General features: G+C 46.1%; 1 long non-coding RNA gene across 1 annotated transcript; it reads left to right on the forward strand.

Moving 5' to 3' along the window:
* Positions 1-1,617: 1,617 nt before the first annotated feature.
* Positions 1,618-2,637, forward strand: LOC106807649. The gene is made up of 3 exons (XR_001393689.1): positions 1,618-1,779; positions 1,997-2,069; positions 2,578-2,637. It is a non-coding gene; the product is annotated as an uncharacterized LOC106807649 (long non-coding RNA).
* The last annotated feature ends 4,801 nt before the right edge of the window (positions 2,638-7,438 follow it).

A 7,438-nucleotide genomic window follows, 5' to 3' on the forward strand; every position in this document is an offset into this window, starting at 1 on the left:
GTTTCCAAGAAAACAACGAATATCAACGGATTTCGAGATAATTTACTGCGGAGAGCAAGTGGTATCAGTCCGTAAACGGCGCGCGCAAATACGCAGATACATTTGAGGGCCGTAGCAGAGGAACATGACGGGAAATTCTCGCGCGTAGCATTGCCATTAGCAATGCCAATGGTGAGAAACAGTCGGAAACGGCTGAGTAGTGTCGCTTAAACGCAGTTTTTTCCACACTTCTTGTGAACTCACATAATATGTTTCTCGGTCGAAATGAACAAACAACACCGTCAACAACACCCCTGTCGATTTTAAAGCGGCTACCCCCACATTTACAAAAATGACATAGGTCTCAACCTGAACATCATCTCTATCCTTGAACCTCCGTCAGTCTAACCCCGCGTCTGTTTCATCAATATTCGCTTTCTCATTGCATGGTCGTAGCCTCTGGGGACAGGGGCAAGAGGCAGGTGCTCTCCTAGATTTTCGAGCAAAGTCGAAGAATAAGCGTAGCTAATAATCGTCGCTAACGTGATTTCATTGGCCACTTATCCGTGAAAGCCTTGTATCAGACCCATCCCTACCACACTGTGGACGTCGATCATGAACTGCGCCCATCGCTCATCATTACACAGTTGAGTCATGAAATTTTGCTCCCCCTAGAAGTTTGCTCAGGCTACGGCCCTGCATTGTGTTTCCTTATCGCCTCTCACGGCTAACGTCTACTCTCGCTCACTTTCATCAGCATAAACCCGTGTGTGGCCACTCCTCGACATTAGCTCCATCCTTGAAGTAATCATTCTGCACTGATGTGTATTTTGTTCCCTGGTAGGATAACTTATTCTACTTCATACAGGAATAGTATCACTGATACGTATGTGTGTGTGTGTGTGTGTGTGTGTGTGTGTGTGTGTGTGTGTGTGTGTGTGTGTGTGTGTGTGTGTGTGTGGGTGTGTGTGTGTGTGTGCGCGCGCGCGCACGCACGCGCATAAATTAATACATATATATATATATACGTAAAGGCACGCGTGTATTATATGTGCATGCATTCATCGCCCTGCTTTTGTCGATGCAGATTTTTTCCCGTCTTAGTACCCTAGTGTATTTTGGCCTAGATGGCTATCATATCCCCAGCTATCACATACTGAGCTCTCGAAAAACAATGATACTATATATCATTATAGTATATATTATATATATTATATATTGTATTATGAGTTAGTGATGGTCGTTGGGTCTCGCGCGTTAGAGCGAGGGACGAATACCCCGTACAGACTGCAAATTTGTCCCGACTAATTTATCCCGTGCCTAGCCCGTATTTGGAGCGGGATAGCGTGTTACACACTGCAAAAATTTGGCGCGGGTCTGGAGCATGCTAGTTTAATACTATATCAAAATCGTAGTCTGTACGGGTAGAATTTTGCGCGCGTGTTGAAATTCATTCGCTAATACGGTTGCGACGTATTTAGGAAACAGAGCGGCGTCGCCATGCGGCCGAGGCAGGTGACCATGGCGACGCGTCGTCGATCAGGCGACGCCTCCGGGAGCTGACAAGCTATAACGTCAATGTTGTCTGCGGAGCGTGACTTCTATCAGGGGAACACAGGCGCACCCAGAACACGACGAGTAGGTTCGGCTCGATTCTCTCTTCCTTTGATATACGTATAGACAGCGAACAGACGTGAGAGAGGGAGGAGGTCTTCAGAAGCCGCTGTGGTAAAGAACGGGAATCTGTTCACAGCACAGGCCAGATGAATGGCCTATTGGTCACTCTCCTACTTCTACTCGGTACGTCGTGTGCGTGCGTGAGTGCGTGAGTGCGTTATTTTGTGTGCGTGCGTGTGTGGGTGTGTCCGCTAGCGAGTGTCCGTGCGCACATTTGTTTGTGCATGTTCGTGCGTGCGTGCGCGCGTGCGTGTGTGAGTGCGTGAGTGCGTTATTTTGTGTTGCACTCATGGCTGTGTATGAGTCAACTATATCCTAAGGTGTTTTCCGCTTGTTTCAGTAGCTACGTGTATGTTTGCACCACTCTCATCGGGTTTGAAATATTGTGGAAAACCCGGAGGTTCTGGAATAGAGTAAGTACTACGATTACTACTGTACACTATTATTATACTTACTACTATATCTATCTATATCTATCTATCTATATATATATATATATATATATATATATATATATAATAGAAGAGAGAGAGATGAGAGAGAGAGAGAGAGGAGATAGAGGGGAGAGGAAGGGAGAGAAAGAGAGAGCGCGCGTAGGAAAAGCGCGAGAGACAGGAGAGTGTGTGATAGGGACCAATTTCCCAGTGTAGAATAAAGATGATTTCATAGTGCGAGAGGAAAATAAGCTATAATATATATTATAATAAATATTATATATATATATAATATATACGCAATGTGACAATGTGTCGCATGACACACGACGTCAGACTATGAAATTTTCTTTCTCGGCATTTTGTGGCAGTTGCTATCACTCTATTTTGATATTGAACATCATCAAGGCAACATTATGTATTATTTGTGTTGATGATTATACATAAGCATGTTAAATACCGGTGCGGTGCACGCCATGTTGTGTAGTTCGACGGATTGCTGGCATGGCTCATGTAACGATAAGGGAGGCTGGGCGATTGGCGATCCTGTGGTCCGATTTAACTGGCAACGACCTCGTAATGTCCCCGCGTGGCATTGCCACTGAATAGAATTCTGTTCAGCAGTAAAAATAATGTCCCCTGTGTATCTAAAACTGCGACGGCGCCGTGTACTATTATTCTTACGCAGCCAGGTTCAGCAAATTATTAGCTGTGTGCAAGGACGCTATGACAAAGGTACTCAGCTCTATTATCATCAAGAGCGTATTCAGTATGAAAATAAGTATATGATGTGTGTGTGTGTGTGTGTGTGTGTGTGCGTGCGACTGCGTGCTCTGCGTTGCGTGCCGTGCGTGGCGTGCGGGCGTGCGTGTGTGTGTGTGGGTGGGCGTGTGTGTGTGTGTGTGTGTGTGTGTGTGTGGTGTTTGTGCGTTGGCGTGTTGTGTCTGTGGTGTGATGAGAGGGGAAGGGAGAGATAGAGAGTGTGGGAAGTGTGTGCTTTCGTTATTCGCTTAGTGTCCAAGTGCAAATTCGGTGTTTAAACGATCGTTTTCTCAGAATAAGATCGAAAAACATTCATAATATATGACAAATGCGCGGTGCTTGTTGTAGATAACATGCACTACGCCATCGTTCACCACCGCTGAGGACACGCATGCTATGGTTTCAACCTCGACATCCCATCAGCACGCAAGTCTACGTTGTTATGGCAGTCGACATTCGACCAGCGTGAGTTTTTAGCGTCGGCGGTAATTTTCGCGTAATAGCCGATGAGATTGCAAGGAATCATTAACGAAATAACACAGAGGACTCGACCTACTGTTTGAGCCTGTATTTATATATATATATTATATATATATATATTATACTATATATATATATATTATATATATATAATATATATATATCTACTATAATAAATAGTAGAAAGAGCGCGAAAGTGTCGTTTCGCGTATCTTCCTCCGAAACGCGTGCCGCGTGTGCATCAACGCGAATCGAGCTGGGGCCCCTTCTGGGCGTCGCGCGAATAGCATTTCCGCTAACGTTAGAAGCGATTTTTCCAGTCGTTAAAGCTTATTCTAAACACGAATAGCCAAGAGTGTAACATACCAAGTTGTCCCCCCCGTCCGGCGTCTCTCCCTCTTTCTCTTAAACAAACCCATCTCCTTTTAAACCGTACGCGGCGTTCGTCGCGACCCGATTAGACTTTCTAGATTACCGATTAGATTGTAATTTAACGTTTCACAAAATTGACCCCTGCGACTGTCAAATCCGCCGATTTCCGCGGATCCGCCGAAAAAAACCCCCCCCCCCGCCCTCCTCTTGCATTCCGGAGTCAGTATGTAATGCGGCGTGTGCGTGTGCATGTGCGTGTATGTGTGTGCGCGCCCGTGTGTGTGTAAATGTGGTATTGTGTGCGTGGGTACGCGTGTGATTGTGCGTGCGCATGGCCGTATGTGTGTGAATGCGGTGTGTGCGTGCGTGCGCGCGCGCGTGTGCAAATATTTGACAACGGGAGGTGTAACCGTGCCCGCGCTTACCCGGCTCCCAAATGCGCTGACATTTTTAGACGCCGTTTCGATTGTCTAAGAGCACACACATACCACACTATATATACCATAACCTTTTGAAATTGTGTTAAACTACTAATGTGTTTTCTCACGGGTTTTAATGATAATATAGCTATACTAAATGTAGATTAAAGGTACAATAATAAGCATTTAATTAGGTGGAGCCTTCACCTAGCATAGCAAGCCACACTAAACGCACGCACGAACGCACCCACGAACGCACGCACACGTACCGGCACGCGCGCACACGCACACACCAAAAACATTGCGGCTGCGGTGTATAAACAGCCAATCACTGCCGCGCACAGCTGTGAGGCGAAAATTTAAGACAAACCCCACCCAGATAGGGTTTGTCTATATTCAGGCCGGTACAGGAGATAATTTTCATATTTTGTCACGTGATTTGTGTTATAACCAATCAGATGTAATCGCGGTGGAGAAGGAGGGGAGAAGCTGGTGGAGAAGGAGGGGGAGAAGGGAGAAGGTGGTGGAGGAGGGGGAGAAGCTAGTGGAGAAGGAGGAGGTGAGAAGCTGGTGGAGGAGTTGGTGGAGAAGGAGGAGGTGGTGGAGAAGGTGGCAGGGAGGTGCCCTTCTCATTGAATTTGGCGCTATTTGGATCAAAACTGACGGAGCCTTTCATACATACATTATTATTATTATTAAATCTTTATTAAATCTTATTTTATCTCTATTTCAACATTAAAAGGGTCACCACCTGTGCTAACTCTGACGAGAAATGTATTTGTGGTGATATGACCTATACTATCACCCATGGCAACGAACACGGGGAGTTTCTGCTCGATCTAGACAGCGGCGACATCTTCCTGCAAAGAGAGATACCAAAGAAATTCGAACGCAAGTATGTAATATTTGATTGGTATTTTTAAGAGCGTATAAATACATGGTTTTGACAGAAGGAGCTCACAATTATGTTTAAGAATGTAAATTATATTTCATCTCTTGCAGTGTTTTGATCAATGATCAAATCAGTGTTTTTTTGCAAAGTGGAATGCAACGGTCACGTACCCGCGCTTAAGCATGGAACGTGGCATCACGTTATGAACATAGAGAGAAATAACGCTCTCTGCACAAGAGCACAACAGTACACGAAACAACAACAACAACAACAACAACAACAACAACAACAACAACAACAACAACGACAACAAGAACAACAACAGCAGCGCACAAGCAACGCATCGCTTCTGTCTTGTTGCGCAGGTTGACTATCGAAGTAAGAAACAATGTTGGCAACAGCAGCCAGGAAGGAACATCGAAAACCGACACGTTTACCCTAAACGTGCACGTGGCTCCACCTAGCGAGACGGGAGATGCTGAGTTTGTCGACTTCGAACCAAACGAGTTCATCTCCCACACACGCTCCAAACGCGCGGTAAGTACAGTCGAAGTCTTTGGCAACCATTTTATTTAAAAAAATGAAGGTGATGACGGCTCTGATTGGCTAATTTTGTCTCTTATTTATTTTATTTTTTATTATTTTTTTGCTAATTTTGTTTTATTTTAGAATTAGGGATAGGGTTAGGATTAGGGTTAGGGTTAGGGTTAGGGTTAGGGTTAGGGTTAACTGATTTCTATATGCACAACTTATTTATACTAATAATGCGCCATCTAGCGGATCACTATCTCTCCCTACTAATAAAAAAGTGAACAGAATCACTTACATTTGGCAAAAAAAGTGGACATAATTTTTTTTACTTTTACTATTTACGGTGACGTAATCACTTTACTACGCATTAGCACTCGGTATGACGCACGAACTGCAATGTGTCGTTAACGTTGTCTGTCCACACTAAACACACCTCAGCAGATTCCGTCCCTACGTCCTAACGGCGGCAGATTTCTTGCATGACACCGCATGATAGCAGCCGCGATAGAAGGAGGCGGAGTTTTCGATATAGGTGCGAGGTGGTTTACCGCACACAGTGATTATCCGCGTTCGTCGGCTATCGCAGGTGCCGACCGAAATGGCGTTTCTTCTGACGCCCGTCGGTCCGAACGCGGCGGCGTCGACCTTGAACGTAGGTGACGTGATCGCGTTCGAACTGACCATCAGCCTTCCTGCCGGACCGAGCACGTTCACCGTGGAGATGTTCACCGGCGACCTCGACACTCCGACCGTCGTGAAGCTATGCAACCCAACGGTGAAGACGGTCGGTGGCAACCTGACTCCGCTCGCGGGCGACGCGATGTATATCTTCACAGAGGAGGCTCTGCCGACCGAGTACCCAACACTTGTACGTATGCTGGCGCGGGCCAATCTCACCGCTCTCTTGTTTGTTGCGGCGGCGCAAGTTAACCGCCGATTGCAATCAAAGCGCAATCAAAAGCCGATAGTCACGTGATCTCTACCTTCCGCTCTAGCCGCAACCTTCAGTGCGCAGAATAACGCAACGTGATGCGCGCTGCGATGACGTAGAGGATGTAGATGGCGCTGCTGTTGCGAATTTCGTAATTTTGTAAAAAAAATATTAGTAAAAATTCGTCTAAAAAAATTGTCAAAAATATTTCGTACAAAAAATTTCCAATCGCGATGTTGTAAACATAGGTGGCGCCAGCGTAATTAGCATGCAGTTAGTTACCATACAATACATGTGTTGGGAGATTTTCCAGGCGCACAAGGATATGACGATTGAGAACAGTGGCTCAGACACCAACGCGAGTGCGAGCGACATCGTTTTCAGCTTCGACGCATATGTAAGAATAACAAACACCTCGTATAATGTCTTCTGTTGTGGCGTGTTTTACGTTTCCTCGCTCCTCCGCTGCCGTTAATCGGGAATCATCAAGCTGGTCGTGGTGTGTGTGTGTGCGTGCGTGCGTGCGTGCGTGCGTGAGTGCGTGCGTGTGTGCGTGCGTGCGTGAGTGCGTGCGTGAGTGCGTGCGTATATATGTATATGTCCGATACGTGAGAATGTAATATCGAATGTACTTTATTGTGCGCGAGTGGAATAGTGACATTGATAGTGAGACTTGTAGTAGAGGTGGTGTTGCGTTTATGCTAATGATGAAGTATATGTTGGGGCTGGTGGTGCTGCTGATTATTAAGCACAATGATGGGGTTAGTGCTGGTGATATGAATTGTGTGTGTGTGTGTGTGCGTGTGCGTGTGCGTGTGCGTGTGCGTGTGCGTGTGCGTGTGCGTGTGCGTGTGCGTGTGCGTGTGCGTGTGCGTGTGTGTGTGTGTGTGTGTGTGTGTGTGTGTGCGTGCGTGCGTGTGTGTGTGTGTGTGTTCATGCGCGAGGTCCCTTCAATCTGATT

Source organism: Priapulus caudatus, unplaced genomic scaffold, assembly GCF_000485595.1.
Source record: "Priapulus caudatus unplaced genomic scaffold, Priapulus_caudatus-5.0.1 Scaffold227, whole genome shotgun sequence".
Classification (NCBI taxonomy): Eukaryota; Metazoa; Priapulida; class Priapulimorpha; order Priapulimorphida; family Priapulidae; genus Priapulus; species Priapulus caudatus.